Here is a 22012-nt window from a genome sequence, read left to right as displayed (position 1 = left end):
TGAAGCACTATTTACAATAGCCAACACATAGAATCAACCTAAATGTCCATCAAGAGATGAATGGACAAAGAAGATGTGGTACATATATACAATGGAATATTACTCAGCAGTAAAAAAAGAATGAAATAATGCCATTTGCAGCAACGTGGATGGATCTAGAGATTATCATACTGAGTGAAGTTAAGTCAGACAGAAGAAGACAAATATCGTATGATATCACTTATATGTGGAATCTAAAAAAAATGATACAAATGAACTTATTTACAAAACAGAAACAAACTTACAGTCTTAGAAAACAAACTTATGGTTACCAAAGGGGAAAGGTGGAGGGAGGGATAAATTAGGAGGTTGGGACTAACATATATACACTATTATATACAAAATAGACAATCAACAAGGACCTGCTATATAGCACAGGGAACTCTTCTCAACAGTCTGAAATAACCTATATGAGAAAAGAATCTGAAAAAGAATATATATATATATATATATATATATATATATGTAAATCACTTTGCTGTATACCTGAAACTAACACATTATAAATCAACTGTACGCCAATATAAAATAAAAATTTTTAAATAATAATAATATAATTGTGTCTATCAGTCAGTGTTCAGTCAAGAAAACAGAGCTACTATGAGCCTTATAGGAATAAATCCTTTACACATTCTTGGGGCTGGGGTGTGGGCAGGCTGGGTAAATATCTGGAAGGGGAAGTTAGAGCATCAGAGAAAGTCAGTATTAATTAGTCTGAAGCACTGGCACTGTGTACATATCAGAGATTGCTGGAAGATTCAAGAGGCCAAGCTTGTTCAACCACCAAAGTAGGAGTATGAAGAGGGAGCTTCTGAAGAGGTCTATGAGAAGCCATAATCTTTATCTAGCAGTCTTGCCTAGTCAAGTAACTGGTCTGAATCTGGTGCCACTGTTGCCCAGCAGGGCTATCTGTCCAGACGATAAGCTTGATGCAGGTAAAAGGAGCAACAAATTGGAATCCACTGGGCACTTCTGTTTCTGACCAAAACAATATCTGACCATGACAAATATCTATGAGTAACGGCTGCTTCCTACACTTCCATCCTACAAATCTCACCCAAGTTCCTACTACAGCAAACTCTAACTAAAACTATACCAGAAAAGAGATTCAAGGAACCTGAACTCCAACTTAACCAAACTGACACAGAACAAGCCAGAACAAGAATCTACCTCATGGAGTTATGAAGATGATCAATATAATATAGTTTGTGTAATCCAGTTATCAGTTGTCTCTGAGTAATCCCATGCTAGATTTGAACAAAGCCTCTATACCTCTTAGATTTAGTCCAAAGGTTACAATTATCTTAAAACAATGGCTGAATATTGTAATTTGAACTAAGATTTTATTGGTGGTAGTTTACAACGTGGACTCTAAAGTACCTCTTTTGAAAAAATTTCTACTTAATATCTTTTTACTATCACCAAGTTTATTTTTCTCCCTTTGACTCCTTGCCTTCTTCTGAAGAACATTTTGCCTCTTGGGTTCCTGTCTTGCTCCATTTTTCGATCTGTCCTGTGACGGTTAATTTTACATGTCAACTTGACCAGAACACGGGGTACCCAGATATTTGACTAAACATTATTTCTGGGTGTGTGACGTTTAACGAGGAGATTAGCATTTGAATAAGTAGACTGAGTAAAGCAGATTGCCCTTCCCAATGTGGGTAGAGTGGGCATCATCCAAACCGTTGAGGTCCTGAATAGAACAAAAAGGTGGAGGAAGGAAGAATTCACTCTCTTTCTTACTGTTGAGCTGGGACATTGGTCTTCTCCTGCACTCAGACCAGGACTTACACTATCAGATCCCCTAGTTCTCAGGCCTTCAGACTGGCTGAAATTTACAGCATTGGCTCCACAAACTTAATGGCTTAAGATACATTTATTTCAGTTTCCATGGGTCAGGAACCCAGCATAGCTTAGGTGGGTCCTCTGTTCAGGGTCTTACAAGTCTACAGTCAAGGTGTTGATTGACTTATGCTCTAACCTGGAGGCATGAGTGGAGAAAAATGTGCTACCAAGCTCCTCCACGTCATTTACTTATAGCAGTTGAGCTCATGGTAGCTTCCTTAATCAAGGCCCACAAGAAAGCATCTCTGAACACAGAGAGAGCCTAAGATCCTCTTTTAAGAGGTTTTAAGTCAAACCCACCTAGGAGAATTTTTCTTTAGATTAACTCAAAAACTGGATTTGGGACATGAATTGCATTTGGAAAAAACTTTTTTTTTTGCCATTTAATGTAACCTCATCAAGGGTTTGATTACACATCACCTTTGTCAAACTTTATTGACTAGAACAAGTCACAGGTTCCCTCTGAATTTTAGAATTGGAGATTATGCAAGTGTGTGATTATTGTGGGGGAGGGAGTCTTCATAGAGTGCTTCCTTAGCTGAAGTGTCAAGTGACTTATCAGAGATCATGCTCAAACTCTTTGGTCACAAAATTCTGTCTAAAAACGTATGTGAAAGAAATAATTATTTATTGCTATAGATGGAATGTTTGTTCCCCCCTCCCCCAAAATTCATACTTTGAGACCATACTCCTCCTCCCACGTGATGGTATTAGGAGTTGTGGCCTTTGGGAGGTGATTAGGATTAGATGAGGTCATGATGGTAGATCCCTCATGAATGGGATTAGTGCCCTTGTAAGAGTCATGAGAGAGCTTGCTTCCCCTCTCTGTTCTCCATGTAAGGATATAAGAAGTTAGCAGCCTACAACCCATAAGAGGACTCTGACCAGAACCCAACTATGTGATCATCCTGGCACCCTGATATTGGTCTTCCAGACTCCAGAACTGTGAGAAATACATTTCTGTCATGTATAAACCACCCAGTTTATACTATTTTATTATTGTAGTCCGAGCTAAGACATTTATGCATCAACATGTGTTAATCTCTCTTTGAATCTGAAAATTAAAAACAACATAAATATTCAAAAGTAGAGAATAATTAAGTAAATTATGGTATATTCATACTATGATATTTTGTGACATCATTATTGTATCATGTTTGAGAAGAGTATTTACCCTACTGCAGAAAAAAAACATGTTTGGAATTTGAAGTAGAGAATAAAAACAAAAGTATAAAGCAGCATTACAATATGTAACAATTTTATTTTATGTATACACTAAAAACACACCTCTTTGATTCCACCATTTGTACATGGCCTTTCCCTCTGCTGATGTGGTAATATAGAGAAGAATGGAGAGACCAATCCCAGAGTTATGCTGCCTCATTTCCAACCCTGGGTCCACAACCTACCAGACTGTGATACTGGGCAAATTGTTTAACTTCATTGTGCCTTAATTTCTTATCTATAAATGGGGAGTCCTTACAAGGTTGTTATGAGAATTAAATGAGATAATGTGTGGAAACACTTAGCACAAGGTCTAACACTAAGAAAATAATGCTCAATCAATTTTAACTATTAATTCACTAAGTGACCAAAAATACATGGAAGAACTGGATTAGCAACTTGGATATAGAACGACCTAGAATATCTGAGAGAGATGTCTCACAATTTACTCACATGTTAGTTAATAACTCAATACAAACTCAATTTAACCAATTCATAATAAATATTATTGGCCTATCCTTTTCAACATAAAGCAGAACAAACTGCCTAAATCACTTCCTGGTGTACTGTTATACAGAAAAAATAAATGAGTCTTAACAAATGACTTAGAAAATAAGAAAAAATTGATGTGGGGAATCAGTCGTGGTAGGAAATAATCCGCACAAAGTAAAACTGACACTGCCTAAAAACCCCTAGTTAAATTTGGTACTCGTTTCAAAATAGAAGAACCACATTTTCGTTTAAAAAGGTAAATCTATTATTACCACCAGTGAATATGGATTGATTGAGTAGCAATAATGATTTCAAAAGAAAACTAATACTAGGACCGAGGCATAACTAATTTTGATCTGTAGAAAAAAACCGGGATTTGAATTCAAGTCCATTGCTTGACCCATTGTAACTCACCAACTCAAAGAAAGTAAAATAAATTTTAAAAGGTCATAATGGCTAAATATTGACATTTTTATGACCTAGAATTTTCACCTTAAGGTAGAATATTAGCTGCTGAAAGGCAAGCAAAGGGAATACTGGAAACCCCCCTTGAGCATGGGTCTGATAATGGGGTTACCCAGTCATTTCCTAGTGGGGCATCAAGAGCTCCCTATTGGGGTTCTACAGAAACAAATACAATTAATGAAAAGTTAATAATGTTTTTCCTTCAAATGCAGCATTATTAAATAGCCAAGTATAAATGCTTTGAAATAAAGAACCAGGGCATGAAAGGATTCTGCTCTTACACTGACCTCAAAAATCAGTGTAAGTGTCATCAGGACAGAAAGGTGGACACCTCTGAGAAAAAGCCAGCATCTGGACACAAATAAACTTACACATATCTTAAACTATTGGTAAAATTTTACCAGCACCAAAATTCACACTAAGTAATTTAATGTTTCATATTTCATAGATTCCTGTCTCTTTAAGACCTTAGGAATATAATCTTATGTTGGGTCAGAGTAGGCACCTGAAACTTCACGATGGATTGAAATAATTCTGTTCACGAGCAACCTTTACAAATCCAGTAACACAAATTATATTTCCCCATATAACCACAGAATTTCTTTTTTCAATATTCTGCATCCAATGCATTGCCTTGTTACCTACAATAATATAAGCACCTTTCTCTCTCTCTTTCTTTCTCTTCCCTTTCCCACTTCACCTCCCTATTCACCCCTTCTCTGTCCCTCTCTTTCTCTCCTTCTCCCTTCCCCTTCCCTCACGGTCCTTCCCTCTCTCTCTCTCTCTCTCTCTGAAATCCTTCATTAAATTTTGGTCACCCAAAATGGATTTGAAGCGGAATACAAACGGATATATTAAAAAAAAATTATATCATTGTATGACTTTCATATGCTTTCTGAATCTGGATGGAATTGAGAACATAATGTGAAAATAGATACATGAGGAGAGATAATAGCCTGGACTAAAAAGTCAGAATGCCCATTTTCTTGTCCTCCCTCTTCCAGGAACAGCTCTGGGGCTGTGGCATCTGTGTAACTCTGTGTAAACTGAATATATGAAACCAGAGGATCTTTACAATACCTAAAATTCTATGAGATGATGTAAGCAGAGTATAAAAATAGTAATATGGATTTAGACAAAGTACGGTACTTAAATCTCTCTCACTAGAAGAAAATGTGAGAACAGAGATAAAAATGGAAGGCGTTATGTAAAATTGACCAGCTAATACAGGATCCAAACATCTATCCTCTGGGAAGGCTTCTCAGCATTCTCAATTACACCTCTGAGTGATGTGTCTTTAACTTTTAGACATGTATAGATTATGGCACATAACCCATTGTTGCAATCATCTCTTACAAGCTGGCCTCCCCACTATATTGGAAGTAGAACCATTCTTTCACATCCTTGCAGAGTCAGCACCTAGCAATGAACATATAGCATATAGTCAATACAGGGCTACATTAATAAATGAATGAATGAATGATTTGGTCATGCTTAGCACAATAAATAGCTATCCAGAAACAAAATACATCAATCTCTCCCATCCCCATTTTTTTTCCAGAAAATAGTAAACTAGGCTTTCAGTAGAATTTTACTTTCTTTATCCTGTTATAATATGTATTTTAAGCACATATTCCTTTAACCAAAGGTTTATTTACATGTAGATTATACTAATAAGAAATGAATCATCACTCCTGAAATTCTTTCATAATCAAGTATTCCAGTTTTAACCCAGAGAGGGTTTTATCTAATCTGGGATCTTTGCATATTTTACTATCTAAGAGATCAATTTCTACATCTTATTTATGAATATAGTGATTCCTGGAACAAGTCATATTGAAGCTTAAATTAAGAAAATATCATATACAATCCATGATAACCTTGGAAACAAATCTGGAGCCATTATAGTCATAAAATACAGCTATATAGAAATATAGATTGTGAATTTAACAAATTTGAATTAATGAAAAAGAATAATAGACAATAAAAATAATCCTCTGTTCTTGTAAAATCCTTTATACTTTATAAGGCACTTCTGATATATTAACTCTATACCTTTACAAGAATTCAGTGCATTATTTTCATTTGCCAAGGCATAAACTGAGCCTCAGTAAATTACATGACTTGTTGGATTTCATGAAAATTATACAGGGTAGTACTGAAACTACAGCTGAGAGCTCCTGATTCCTAGTTCACTTTCCTTTGCATCAAAAACCACAGTATATCTCTTACATATCAATTTTGGTAAATAAATATATTTTAAGTATACATTCTATATATGTATCACTATTAATAATATTTCTGTTTTAGCACCTTCTCTGTAGAGATATTAGAATGCATAAATGTTAAGTTCTTTAAGTGTAATCCAATATAAGCACAAAGCAGTATTATAAAAACTCAACAATAATATGGCATTTAAAAATTGATTTGTCTCGATTGATGGAGAATCCAATTTAGGTTAAATAACTATGTTTATGAAATTACTTCAGGATTTATTGGCTGAGGCATGATAACTCATCAACTGCAGTTGAGCTTGCAGGAATTTGAGCTGAAAAGTTAATTAACAATAATTTTAAAACTGCCAAAAGCTGCAGCAAGTTCACTCTGCACTCTGCATACATAGCAACATGCTGGGCTTCAAAAAGAAAGTCATTTCCTAAAACTGTTTACTTTTATGTCATTGAACTCATTATTAAAAATAAGTGAGCAGTATTGATTTGGATGGTTTAATAATTCAAAATGGTTAAAGGCAATAGCAGCACTTGAACAGACAAATATTTCCTATTATTGTTTATTACCAACTTTAACTATAACGACTCAATTAATCCAGGCATGGTTTCCCAAAGCAAATTGAAATGCAATTATCAGACCAACAAGATGCTAAAGTCAGTAACTTAAACCTCAGGCAGACAATTTTATAAAGTGATATAATCAATATTGCATTCAAGATGGTATGTGGTGGTGTTAATTTGCCACAGAAAATACAGAAATTCCATTACCATTTAAAATATCTCAAAATCTACTGATGTGTTATTGGTTGCACTTTGAATAACTGCTTTGCAGCATATATATGATTTTAAAAATAGCTTACATTCATATACTTTCAATGTTGGGTAAGAGAAATTATGGCTAATAAATGCTTAGACTTTAGTAATAACCAGTAGAGACAGAAGTTGCCTTATCAACATACAATTTTTACATATCCCTTGTGTTAGAGAAACATCTCTACATAATTCTTGTTCATGAATCCACTCACAGGCATCACAGTTATTCTCTTACCAGATTTCCCTTCAAAATAATTTGTTGGCTCTAAAATCAAGTTGTTCCTACATCTGTCCATCATAGCTCTTTTTAAATTGAAGAAAACAGAATACTAACATACCTTTGATAGAGAAAATCATGCTGTCTTCTGGGCATCTGTTTCAGTTATTCATCTTGGGAATACTATGACTAGTATTCTCCATGAACATTTACCATCCTCCGATTCAGAATTACTGATGTTTAATTAAAAGAAGTGAAATGCACAACGCTATAAATCTAACTCAAGTAAGGCTGGAGACGATGATCAGGAACTACCTTAAGCCAAAGTAAAAATCTATGATCAGCTAACAGTGCACTAAGCTCTCTTTTCTTTTCTTTTTGTTTTTCAATATGAAAACACTCATATCCAACCACAGAATAAGAATAACTACTAATTGGTTTTCTGCTCAAAGAGACCTATCATTGGTTGGCAACTAAGGTAGCAAGAATAGTATTTTCTCCCACTCACAGCTTTAAAAATGAGAAGAAAATCTGATGTACTGAATATAGATAAGAAAACCTTTCAGACTGAATAAACTTGCTAAAGAAATATTATTTTCCTTTAAACTCTGATTGGTATAATGATGACCACTGTCCTCAAAGAAATACAATCAGCATCAAATGCAAAAGAATGCTGAAATTAAAATAGCATTTTGTGTGCCCTTACAAATTTTAAGAAATATTTTTAGAAGTTATATTTGTAAAATATTAAATAATAGAAAGGTATGTCAAGAAAAAAATTAATATTTTCACCCACATACCTCCCAATTCCGACTCTCTGAGGTGACAATATGAAGAACCCTGTGTATATACTTCCACCAAGTTCTCTATGTGCCTACAAACACATACTTATACACCTTAGCGGTTGTTGTGTTGTACCAGATTTGCCTCCAGGAATGAAGGACTTGCCCCAGCTGTTCCAAGTGCAGCTGTAAGATGGCTCTCAGCTGTTAGTTATCTTTGGGATTGCCTCAGCTGAAGACAACTCTGTCTTGGAAGCTCATGTTTCCTTGCAGGGCTAACAACTGCCCATCCCAGGGGTGAAAATGTCCAGTTCCCACAACCCAACTCAACAAATCTGAGGACCATGCCAGCTCCAAAGCACCCACTGGTAGATGGAGGCTTTCACTGGTTCTTCATTAAGATCTTTCCCCTCTTCTCCGTCCTGTTTCAGCTCCTTCCTTCCACAAGTGGGGATGTGAAGAGCACCCTAATAAACATCCAGCTCACTGAACACCATCTCAGAAGATTTACAGAGAACTTTGACATAATATTATAGTATTTCACAAACAGGGTAAGAGCCTTAAAACAGTATAATTTTAATTACCCATTCCTTGTCTTTGTGCTTTGTTTTATGTTTTACTGCTATATACACTCTAAACCTCACACTACCTTATTATTATTTTTGCTTTAAATAGTCACAAATGAGCCCACGTGTGGTCATTAAAAGCTGATTAGAATTTCGACCAGTCTCTTGTTTCCTGGTCTATGGTTTATTCATCCTCTTTCGACAGCTCCGCCAAGGATGAGTATAGTTGTGTTTTATTTCTTTCCTTATAAATGGTTCCTCATTTCCTGGATTTCAGTTCGTTGGCGTTTTTGTCTCTAATGGGGTTTTAAAACCTTTATTTTGAAGTTTAATTTGGCTTCTTGGGCTGCTGGCCTGAAAATGAGAGTCATGTGATTTTATATCTATAGAGCTCTTTTTCTATTGAATATATTGTCTTTGTGAACCAATATTTAGACATTTAAAAAAAAGTTTTTAGAGTCAATCTATATCAGATTTATTTTTTTAAATATTAAAATCCTGGATTATTTTCTTTGTCTCCTTTGAATTATCAAGGATATGGATGAAAAGGTAAATTCTTAAGTCTTAAAGCAAATTATCACTCAAGGAAACTCAACGCTCGACAATGACTGCTGTCACTAAATTAGCTTATAATGAATTGATCAAAATACAGGGAGGTTGTTTATACCATCACAAGACATTATTTTGGTACACATTTTACTGAAATGTATCCTGTGATAGAATAAATTTGAAAATTAACAAAAACATTTGATCTAAGTCTAATATATTCTTAAACATAAAAGTACTGCATACTGTGTCTATCTGTACATAATGATCACTTATCTAGAATATAATTTACACCAGCACTAGACAACTAAGATCTCAAGGAGCTGATTTTCCTGTGTTAATTTAATTAATCCAAAAATAATTTCATCAACCAAATTTGTTAGCAACTTTAGGCATATTATATCACAAACCATTCCAGGAAAAACTCAATAGGAGGAAAACAGAATTCGAAAAATGTTTTATTTTCCTTCTGCTCTCTTCTTACAGATTGTTACATACAAGATGTACATGGAAAATTAAGTTAAATACCTGTCTCTTGTCCATTGTATGCAATACTGCAATGACTTGAGGTCAGGTAAATCAGCACTGTCATATACACCCAGGAAATCCAAACCCTTCCCAGAGCCTCTCTTAAATGTTTCCTTTTCTTTAACAATCTCTTTAAAATTTCTAATGTGGTTAAGCTTCTGTACCTAAAAGAGACATAATTCTATTTAATAGTAGAAGGTATGTCAGATAGTGATCACAAAGTATCTGGGAATCATAGTTACCTGCAGCTTACATTTTATAAAAAATTATCCTTGCATTCTCACCCTCACATCTTTGTTCTCATCAAGTCTGAGAAGGAAGCATATTGTTGATATGTGTCACACAATCGTTTTATGAACAAGGTTGGATTCCTTTTTTGAAACACCATTTTGATTTCCTGACTTATCTCAATTAGATTTTAGGTTTGAAAGGATGAGACAGTCTCCTTTATGGATACCACCACGTGGTCATCATCTTCCGTAGTGGACATATTGGGTTGGCCAAAATGTTCGTTCAGTTTTTTCTGTAAGATGGCTCTAGTAGCACTTAGTTGTCTTTAACTTCATTTGAAACAATTTTGTTAGATTGTATGTGACAGCTGTCATATCAGTGTGCATTTAAAAACAGACATCAAAAATGGGGAATTTTTGCATAGCCATTTTAATATTGAAGATGGAAGAAAAAAGCAACATTTTCAGCATATTATGCATTATTATTTCAAGAAAGGTAAAAACACAACTGAAACACAGAAAAAGATTTGTGCAGGGTATGGAGAAGGTGCTGTGGTGCTGTGACTGACTGAACGTGTCAAAAGTGGTTTGCAAAGTTTCGTGCTGGAGGTTTCTCGCTGGACAATGCTCCATGGTTGGGTAGACAAGTTGAAGTTGAAAGCGAGATATTAATTGAGAAGAATCAACGTTATACCACGCGGGAGATAGCCAACATACTCAAAATATCCAAATCAAGCGCTGAAAATCATTTGCACCAGCTTGGTTATGTTAATCCCTTTTATGTTTGGGTTCCATGTAAGTTAAGCAAAAAAAAACCTTCTTGACTGTATTTTTGCATGCGACTCTCTACTTAAACGTAACGAAAACATTCTGTTTTTAAAACAAATTGTGACAGGTGGTGAAAAGTGGATACTGTACAGTAATGTGGAACAGAAGAGACCGTGGGGCAAGAGAAATGCACCACCACCAACCACACCAAAGGCCGGTCTTCATCCAAAGAAGGTGATGTTGTGTATATGGTGGGATTGGAAGAGAGTCCTCTATTACGAGCTCCTTCCGGAAAACCGAATGATTAATTCCAACAAGTACTGCTCCCAATTAGACCAACTGAAAGCAGTACTCGATGAAAACTGTCCAGAATTAGTCAACAGAAAACACATCATCTTCCATCAGGATAGCGCAAGACCGCATGTTTCTTTGATTACAGGCAAAAACTGTTACAGCTTGGCTGGGAAGTTCTGATTCATCTGCTGTATTCACCAGACATTGCACCTTCACATTTCCATTTATTTCGGTCTTTACAAAATTCTCTTAATGGAAAAAATTTCAATTCCCTAGAAGACTATAAAAGGCACCTGGAACAGTTGTTGCTCAAAAAGATAAAAAGTTTTGGGAAGATGGAATTATGAAGTTGCCTGAAAAATGGCAGAAGGAAGTGGAACAAAAGGATGAATAGGCTGTTCAATAAAGTTCTTGGTGAAAATGAAAAATGTGTCTTTTATTTTTACTTAAAAACCAAAGGCACTTTTTGGCCAACCCAGTATTTCTCTTTTCATTGTTTAGTAGCCAACACCCTCTTCCCTGATCTCCTTTGGTGTATGAGTGGGAAGAAATGGCCACCTCTCACTATTGCAGGAACCAAATCCTCCATCTCACTGCCCTGGTGTGCTTCAAGGAGACTTTTAAAGCTAGAAGTGTGACACAGGGCTTAGGAATAGCTAAGAGGTCAGATTCATAGCCATCAGTAGCTGTAGCTCACAAATCTGCTGCCTGTTCTTGAACTGTAATATATTCGTTCTGATTTCTGCTGCTTGGTTCTTCAAACATCCCATAATCCCTCTCTGTATTCCAATCTATCTCAACATTCCCTAGATTCTAAGAGCTCCAATATCCTTTAAATAATTTTTTTTTAAATCAAGATTTTCAGAGTTAGTCTTTATTGCTTGCAACTAAGACATATATGGCTATTCAGGGTGTTTTGGAAATTTCTGTATCCATAGTAGGAGGTCCAGCTGGCTCCGAGTGCAGATGTTTCTAATATGGTTGACTTGAGCTCAGTACTTAATACAGGACCTAGATAATTACTAGGACCTAGATAATTTCTAGAAGCAAATGCACTGTCTCTTACCTTCAGGAATATCATGTAGACACACTCCTTCTTTCTAACGGCTAACTTGATTAAAAATACTATTTAGGGTGGGTTCCATTTTGACTTGCTATTAACAACTTGCATGCTATTAACAACTCTTTAAGAAACATTTTGCTATAGATATTACTTCTATTAGAAATAAGCTGTTTCTCATTTACTCATTTAAAAATTCATTCAATAAATAGTTATTAAGCTAGTATGTGATCAAACATCATGTTTAGAACTGGGAACACAGTGATAAATTATGCTCTTATGCTCCCAAGGAATCTTTAAATTTTACTTAATCTCTGGCTTTGTTGAAATAAAAATTCATTGACTTTATTGAGTCTTTTTCTTAATGCCATAAAGATTGGATATATAAAGTAAAAGAATACATGATTACTGTCTTTAATACGTTTAGAATATAATGCAGGAGATCATACAATTAAATAGTTGAGTACAAAATAATGTTAAGAATGCTATGGTCTTCAGGTCCCAGGTACTTTGGGATCTGCAGGCCCCAGTGCAGACATGGCCAAGTCCAAGAACCACACCCGCACAACCAGTCCCGAAAATGGCACAGAAACAGCATCAAGAAACCCTGATCACAATGATATGAATCTCTTAAGGGGGTGGACCTGGACCCTAAGTTCCTGAGGAACACGCACTTTGCCAAGAAGCACAACAAGAAGGGCCTGAAGAAAGTGCAGGCCAACAATGTCAAGGCCATGAGTGCACACGCTGAAGCTATCAAGGCTCTCATAAAGCCCAAGATCCCAAAGGGCAGCAGCCGCAAGCTCAGTTGATTTGCCTAAATTGCTCACCCCAAGCTCGGGAAACATGCTTATGCCCCTATCGCCAAGGGTCTCAGGCTCTGCCGGCCGAAGTCCCAGGCCAAGCCTCAAACCAAGCCCAAGGCTGCAGCTCAGGCTCCCAAAGGTCCCCAGGCCCACACAAAGGCTCCAGAGTAGAGTCCTTTATCTACCTATGTGAGGACAGAAGGACTAGTGTGACCCCTAGGCTGCGGTCTGCATGGGGCTGGTGTCCTCCTGTGCTATTTGTACAAATAAACCTGAGGCAGGGAAAAAAAAAAAAGCTATGATGGTCACAGAACCAAGAAGTGATGGTAGCAGAAGGGAAGCAAAAATTAAAGCATCAGGGAAATTACTCAAGAATTGATGATAATTAAGCCAAATTTTGAAGTTAGACTCAGGTGAGAATGAAAATTATTCCAGGCCAAAGCAGTATGTATGACATAAAGAAGTAAAAGGTTCTCATGAATAAAGCTAACTATAAGCTTTATGTCTCCAAAGGTCAAGGTGGTAGCAATGGAGAATAAGGCAGAAGAAGGCTTTTCCCTTGTGGTTTCTTCCTTTAGTCAGGTTACCCTACTGCTACGGTACACCTCCATCAACAGACTCCAATACCACACAGAATTTCTTTTTAAGTTAAAACTATCATATATGTAAGGGTGTCCTTTGGAAAATTTGCCTTTACAACTTATTAAGTGGTTACAAAAAGCCTGTAACATTTTAAATATCTACCAGCAAAATGCCTGAGTTCTCTTTATTCCACACTCTTTATTAGCAATAGGTATTAATACCCTTATCTAAATTTGGCAATCTGATAGGTGAAAACTGTATCTCACTGAGGTTCTAATTTGTGTTATCCTACTAGTGAATTTGAGCATCTTTTAACATGCTTTTTTCACTATTTGTGAATTTTCTAATTTGAAAATTTCCATTTTCTTTGGGTTAATTGTATTTTTCATGTCAATTTATATCAGTTATTTATTATAAAAGTTAGTCCTCTGTCATCATGTGCAAAATATTTCTTATATCTATCATTTGGACATTTTAATGTTATTTTTTGGGATCCAAAGTATTTTTTAAATGGTGTGTGGTTAAATACATTTTCTTTCCCATATAGCTTATGGGTTTTTAGTCTTGGTTAAGATGTTATTCTTTCAACTCTAGTTTGAACAGAAAATTCCCATTTTAATTTTCTATCAGTTGTATGTCAGTTGTATCAGCACCATTTATTAAGTAGTCAATATTTTCCCTCTAAAGTGAACTCATATTTTTCATATTTTATTTTTTGTAACATTCAATATAATTCTGGATCCTCTATTATATTGCACTAATCCTATAAAATTACCAAAATGATTTCAATAAAATGTCCTTAGAGTATATTCCAGTATTCCAGTAAGGAAAATAGTCCTTCACAGTTCTCCTTTTTTTGTAGCTTTTTGCCTATGTCTGGGTATTAATTCATCCATATAAATGAAAGAAATTACCAACTAATTCCAGGGGGGAAAAAACCTGTTACGATCATAAGTGGCGTTAATTTTGGAAACATTTAGTGAGGTTTTGCTCTATCTGGTTCACAAGGAAATTATCTAAATTTTCCAACTATGATGGTGAATTTGTCTATTTCTCCCTAATTCTGTCAAGTTTACTTTATATTTTTTAGAGTTGTGTATTAGGTATACTCACATTTAGAAGTGTTATATCTTCCTAGTAAATTGAACCTTTTGTTTTTATACATGTATTTTTTTTAAATCTCTAATAATGTCCCTTGTCTTAAAGTCTATTTTGTACTATGTACACATAACTATCAGGGTGTTTTATTTTGTTTTGTTCTTTTTCTAGGTGTATTTTTTTTCTTTTTTAAATTTTGAATCATTCAGTATTTCTATTTTTTACATCTCTTTAAACAACATATAGTTGAATTTTTAATACGTTTTTCTTTTATCTGAACTAAAGCATTTAGTCTAACTATTTATATCATAATTACTAATACAACTGGATTTATTCTGGCCATCTGATTTTGTGCTTTTTGTTCCATATTTTTAAATTTTTTCTTTCATTTTTGTCTTATGTTGAATACATTATCTTTATTATATTTTATTCTTTCTCTGTACTTTAGAGATGGTCCTAAAAATTTTTACATGCATACTTACCAATATTTGTACACTCTCCCCATAGAATATACCTCTATATACTTTATAGCCTATTTTATGTGTGTGTTTTAGTTTGTTTCTATCTTTTTTTCTGTCCTGACAATACATTATTTTTTATTGTGCTATGAAGTCAATGTTCTAACCTTATTTTTTTTAATTCAAAGATAGATAGACTGAGTTCAATCAATCAGCTCCCTTCTGGGATCAGTCCAACTTCTGGAACCCCAATTCCTGTATCAGTTAATTTTTGCTGTTTAACAAACTACTCTAAAACCTCATGGCTTAAAACAAAAACAAGTCATTATTTTTCATAAGTCGGTGAGTTGACTGAACTCGGCTCAGATAGATAAAATTGCTGAAACTTTTTCTCCATATGTTTCTTTATTCTCAAGGAGGCTGGACAAGACTTCTTAACATAGCAGTAGCTTTCCACGAAGACAAACACAAACACTTACTAAGCTTATGGTTTATATCTCAGTTGCTGATATTCCATTAGCCAAAGCAAGTCACATGGCCAAACACAGAGTCAATACGGAAAGGAACTACATAAAGGCATTGTGCAAGGAAAGGGTTAACTCAACAGATTGGGATTTCATAAACCCTGCATACTAGCAAGAAGGCTTATCATCAGGCTTGGCCCTTGGGAGAAAAACTTTGAGCCCTTAGAATATTCTGCCTAATATGAGTGTTTTGCATGCCTAAGGGCTTACACCACAGTGTACCACTTTGATGAAATAATTCATGCTAACAATACTTTTCATGGTGAACGAATGTTTTTGTATGCCTGAGGCCATGGGCTATGCCTAACCAGTTTAATCAGATAGTTTATGCAAACAAATGTAATTAATGATGAATGACTATTTTTGCTCTGAAAGGCTGGAATTTGAGTAGTTGAGTTCAGTCACACAAGAACTGCATGCCTATGTGAATGGCCCTTAATAAAAACATTGGATACCAAGGCTCAAGTGAGCTTCTGTGGTTGTCAACACTTCATATGTGTTGTCACACACTGTTTCTAGGAGAAATAAGCACGTCCATGCTACCCAAATGGGTGAAAACACTTGGAAGCTTACACATGGTTTCTCCTGAATTTTGCCTCATATACCTGTTTTCCTTCTGCTGGTTTTCATCTGTATTCTGTCACAGTAGTAAACTACAATCATGAGTATAATAGTTTCTATAAGTCCTTACAGTGAATCATTGAGCCTGAGGGTGGTCTTGGGGACTCCCAGCACATGCATGAGTTCCCATAGGTAAGATTATTGGTGGGGCATTAATGTAGGAATCTATTTCGGAGAGTAAGAAACACCTAGACCTCAAACAAATGGATACCAAACATTTCCCAAAGTTCAAAGATATCCCAATATCCAGCACATGAAGGATCTACTGCCTTTCATTATGTTCCTCACTGGTCAATTACACAACTGGTGGAGAAGAAAGATTAGCACCAGTTGTCTCTGCAAGAAACCCAAGGTTTCACCCATACCTGGTAGCCCATCCAGTTTAGTGATAGGAGGTACGTTGAAAATGAGAGTAAATCAGAAGGGAAATAACAGTAGATTAAAAGCTGAATAAGCTGTAAGGCACAGAGTCTCTCTAGGAGCAGTATATAGGAAAGCAACAAAACCAAGAACAGAGATTAAAAACAAGACCATTATAGGAATTTGAAGCCTGATTCTTATAGCTAAAATAAATGTTAAACATAACCCAACTCCTAGACAGATCATCACATTAAAGCCTTGTTACCTCAGGTCCTATTACCTAATACATATCTTGCATTCATCAAAAATTACAAGTGAGGCAAAAGAAGAAAAACTCAATATGAAAAGACAGAGCGATCATATTGGAAATGTCAGACTGAGAATTTTTTTAACTATATTTAATATGATAATGGCTCTAATAGAGAAAGTATACAACATGCAAGAACAGTGTAAGCAGAGAGATGGAAACTCTAAGAATCAAAAGGAAATTCTAGAAATCAAAAAAACAGGCAAAGGACTTGAATAGATATTTTTCAAAGAAGATACACAAATGGCCAATAGCACATGAAATCATTGGAGAAATGCAAATCAAAACCACAGTGAGGTACCACTTCCACTTCACATGCATTAGGATGGCTTTTACTTAACAAACAAACAAACAAAAAACTAAAAGTAACAAGTGTTAGTGAGGATGTGGAGATATTGGAACTCTTGTGCATTGCTGGAACTCTTGTGCATTGCTGGTGGAGATGTAAAATGATATAGCTACTGTGGAAAAGAGTACGTCATTTCTGTAAAAAATTAAACATAGAATTATCATTGTAGGTATACACCCCCAAAAACTGAAAGCAGAGACTCAAATAGATATTTGTATATCTTGGTCATAGCAACATTATTCACAACAGCCAAAAGGTGGAAACCACCCAAATGTCTAGCTATAGATGAATTGATAAACAAAATGTGATATGAACATGCAATGGAATGTTATTCACTCTTAAAAAAGAATGAAATCTTGACAAAAGCTACAAAATATATGAACCTTAAAACAGCATTCTAAGTAAAATAAGCCAAGCACAGAATAAATATTTTATGGTTCCTCTTATATGAGGTACCTAGAATAGTCAAATTTATAGGGAGGGAAAATAGAATAGTGGTTTCCAGGGGCTGGAGGAGGGGTTAAGGGGGACTTACTGTTTAATGGTTACAATGTTTCAGTTTGGAATGACAAAAAAGTTTGAAAGATAAATAGGATTGATTACACAACAATGTGAATGACCTTAATCTCACTGAATTATATACTTAACAATGGTTAAAATGGTAAATTTGGTGTTACATACATTTTACTACAGTAAAAAAAGAAATTTAAGTTGTAGGATACAGCAAAAGCATTGCTTAGAGCAAAATTTATGGCATTAAACACATATATTAGAAAATAAATCAAAGTTAATAGCTCAAGATTCCAGCATAGGACACTAGAGAAGGAAAAGCAATTTAAACTTGAAGGAAACAGAAAAAAAAAGAGATAATAAAAGTTATAGCTGAAATCAAAGAAATTGAAAATAAGAAAACAACTGGAAAAAAATCAACAAAACTAAAGTTTATTCTTTGAAAAGAACAATACAACTGATAAGTCTCTAGCCAGGAAATCTAGGAAAAGAAATTGAAAAGACAAAAATTACAAATATCAGAAAGGAAACAGGGAATATCGCTACAGATTGTGAAAAATCAAAAGGATAATTAAAGGAATATCATGAACAACTATTCCCAGAAATTTGATAACTTAGATGAAATGGACCAATTTCTTTTAAGACATTAACTACCCCAAATCATACACGGATAAATAGATAACCTGAATATTTGCACACTGATTAAATAGATTATTAAATAGATTAAATAATATAAAATAATAATTTTTAAACCTTCCATAAAAAGAAAACACCAGGCTCAGATGTTTTCATTGGTGAATTCAAAAAAAAAAAAAAATTAAGAAGATGCAATAGCGTTTTTTCCTACAGCTAATATTATACTTAATAGGGAGAGAGAAAATATTTCCCCCTAATATCAGGAATAAGGCAATGATGTTCTCTTTTATCACTCCTATTCAACATTGTACTAGAAATGCAATCCTAGTGCAATAAGACAAGAAAAAGACACAAATAATATAAAGTTTAGAAAATAAGAAAAAACTCTTTATTCACAGATAACGTGATTGTCTATTTAGAAAACCTGTAAGAACCTACTAAAAGAGGAAAAATAAAACCTCTTAGAATCTCCTAGCAGGTATAACAAGGCAGCAAGATACTAGATCAAACTGTGTACACAAAAGTAAAATGGAATTTCATATTAATACCCTTTACAACAGCAACAAAAAAAATGAAGTATTTAGACAAAAATCAAACAAAATCTATACAGGATATAGCTATGAAAAAAAGTAAAACACTGATTAAAAAATCAAAGCTCTAAATAAATCAAGAGATAGTCTGTGTTCATATATGAGAGACTTAATATTGTTAAGATGTCAATTTTTCCCAACTTGACCTATACAGTCAGTGCAATCAAAATCCCACCAAGCTGCTTTGTAGATATCAATAAACTGACTCAAAAGTTTATATGGAAGGTAAAAAGCCCCAGAATAGCCAATAATTTCTGAAGAAAACCAAAGGTGGAGGATTCACAGCATCTAATTTGAAACCTTACTGAAAGGCAATAGTCAAGACAGCAACATATTGGCCTAAGAATATAGATAAAGATCAATGGAACAGAATATAGAGCCCAGAAATAGACCCACTAAAAGATAATTGATTTTTTAAAAGGATGCAAAGGCACTCAATGGAAAAAGAATAATCTTTATAACAAATGGTACTGGATGTTCAAAGCAAAAGTATAAATCTAGACATGATCTTAAAACTTACAGAAAAATAAAAATGAATCAAAGACCTGATGTAAAATGTAAAATTATAAAACTTCAATTTAAAAGAGACAATTCCCACAACTTTGTTTTTGGTGAAGAGTTTTTAGATACAACATCAAAAGTATGATCAATGATAGGAAAAAATTGGTTAGTTGGACATTATTAAAATTTAAAACTTTATTGTGAACAGAGTGAAAATAGATGCCACTACTGGGAGAAAGTATCTGTAAAGCACGTATCTCATAATTGACTTGTACCGAAATACAGGGAAGTCTTAAAACTCTACAAAAATAAACACAAGAGCAAACAGTGCTCATTTTTATTTTTAGTTTTTATTTATTTCTTTTTATTGGGGTATAGTTGCTTTACAATGTTGTGTTAGTTTCTGTTGTACAACACAGTGAATCAGCTATATGTATACATATATCCCCTCCCTCTTGGACCTCCCTCCCCCCCTCCCATCCATCTGGTCACCACAGAGCACCAAGCTGAGCTCCCTGTGCTATATAGAGCAGGTTCCCACTAGCTATCTGTTTTACACGTGGCAGTGCAAATACATCAATCCGAATCTCCCAATTCATCCCACCCCCCACCATGTCCACATGTCTGTTCTCTACATCTGTGTCTCTATTCCTGTCCTGCAAATACTTTCATCTGTACCATTTTTCTAGATTCCTCATACACGTGTTAATATACGACACTTACTTCCTCTTCCTGACTTTGCTCTGTATGACAGACTCTAGGTCCACCCACCTCTCTACAAGTGACCCAATTTCATTCCTTTCTATAGCTGAGTAATACTCCATGGTATACATGTACCCAATATACCACTATTTCTCTTTCATTAGGAAACAGGAAAAGCAATAATTGCCACTTACGTGAGAATGTGTCAGGGAAGAGGGGAGATTAAAAAGCAGAGGGGAGCCAATAGAAAAATTTCCATTCCTTGACTGTTTATAGAATAGCAAACAAAAAATCTTAAAATGTATTGGTGAATTAATTATCATTTGCTAAAAAAAAAAAAAAAAACAAGAAAAAAACCCTGAAAAGATACCACACCGAGGAGCACAAGTAGATGGCAAAATGCATGTTGAAACATGCTCAACTTCATTCAACATTAGGAAATACAAATTGAAGCAAAAGTGATATACCACTACAGAACTATTAGAATGGTTAAAAATCATTCTGAAAATATGAAATGTTGACAGTTACCTTGTAAACCAGATTTGTTCAGATTACTTCCCAAAGCAAGCTGCTCATGGGAAAAAGTTAACTGCACAAGGAGTCCAGGGAATGCTACATAATATATTCCCCTCTTGGAGATACACATAATGCATGCTCTGAAAAATCAAGCAATAAAGAAACTTGTATAATTTTATTTAAGTTAATGTGCCCCAATCTTACTGAAGCAAAGAACTTTGTTTCATTAAGCGATATTTTTCAAAATACCTGTTGATATTCTTTGTTATACATTCTGGGAAATGTAGATCTATACTAACGTTAACGTATGGATTTCTTTCACTTTTCAAAATACATCTAGCCTTTGTTTTCTTCTTTTTTTAACATCTTTATTAGAGTATAATTGCTTTACAAGGTTGTGTTAGTTTCTGCTGCCTAACAAAGTGAATCAGATATATGCATACATATATCCCTATATTCCCTCCCTATTGTGTCTCCCTCCCATCCTCCCTATCCCACCCCTCTAGGTGGTCACAAAGCACCACGAGAGCCGATCTCCCTGTGCTATGCGGCTGCTTCCCACTAGGTAACTGTTTTACATTCGGTAGTGTATATATGTCCATGCCACTCTCTCACTTCGTTTCAGCTTACCCTTCCTCCTAACCGTGTCCTCAAGTCCATTCTATGCATCTGCATCTTTATTCCTGTCCTGCCCCTAGGTTCTTCAGAACCACTTTTTTTAAAATTCCATATATATGTGTTAGCATACGGTATTTGTTTTTCTCTTTCTGACTTACTTCACTCTGTATGACAGACTCTAAGTCCAACCAACTCACTACAAATAACTCAATTTCGTTTCTTTTTATGGCTGAGTAATATTCCATTGTATATATGTGCTACATCTTTGGACACTTAGGTTGCTTCCATGTCCTGGTTATTGTAAATAGTGCTGCAATGCACATTGTGCTACATGACTCTCTGTGAAATATGGTTTTCTCAGGGTATATGCCAAGTAGTGGGATTGCTGGGTCATATGGTAGTTCTATTTTTAGCTTTTTTTTTTTTTTTTTTTTTTAATTTATTTATTTTATTTATTTACTTTTGGCTGTGTTGGGTCTTCGTTGCTACGCACGGGCTTTCTCTAGTTGCGGCAAGCAGGGGCTACTCTTCGTTGTGGTGCACAGGCTTCTCATTGTGGTGTCTTCTCTTGTTGCAGAGCACAGGCTCTAGGCGCGTGGGCTTCAGTAGTTGTGGCACATGGGCTCAGTAGTTGTGGCTCATGGGCTCTAGAGTGCAGGCTCAGTAGTTGTGGCACACGGGCTTAGTTGCTCCGCAGCATGTGGGATCTTCCCGGACCAGGGCTCAAACCC

General features: G+C 35.2%; 1 long non-coding RNA gene across 2 annotated transcripts in view; it reads left to right on the top strand.

Annotated features, from left to right (window-relative positions):
• Positions 1 to 502: 502 nt before the first annotated feature.
• Positions 503 to 22012, top strand: part of LOC309627655 — a 150794-nt gene continuing 129284 nt past the window's right edge. For both annotated transcript variants that reach the window (XR_014243899.1, XR_014243900.1), the window contains exon 1: positions 503 to 21681. This is a non-coding gene — a long non-coding RNA (uncharacterized lncRNA). The remainder of the gene's footprint in view (positions 21682 to 22012) is intronic.

The sequence above is a fragment of the Balaenoptera borealis genome, assembly GCF_965194805.1.
Source record: "Balaenoptera borealis genome assembly, chromosome: 4".
NCBI lineage: Eukaryota > Metazoa > Chordata > Mammalia > Artiodactyla > Balaenopteridae > Balaenoptera > Balaenoptera borealis.
Note: the sequence above shows the minus strand (reverse complement) of the source record. Positions and strands in the feature narration are given on the sequence as shown.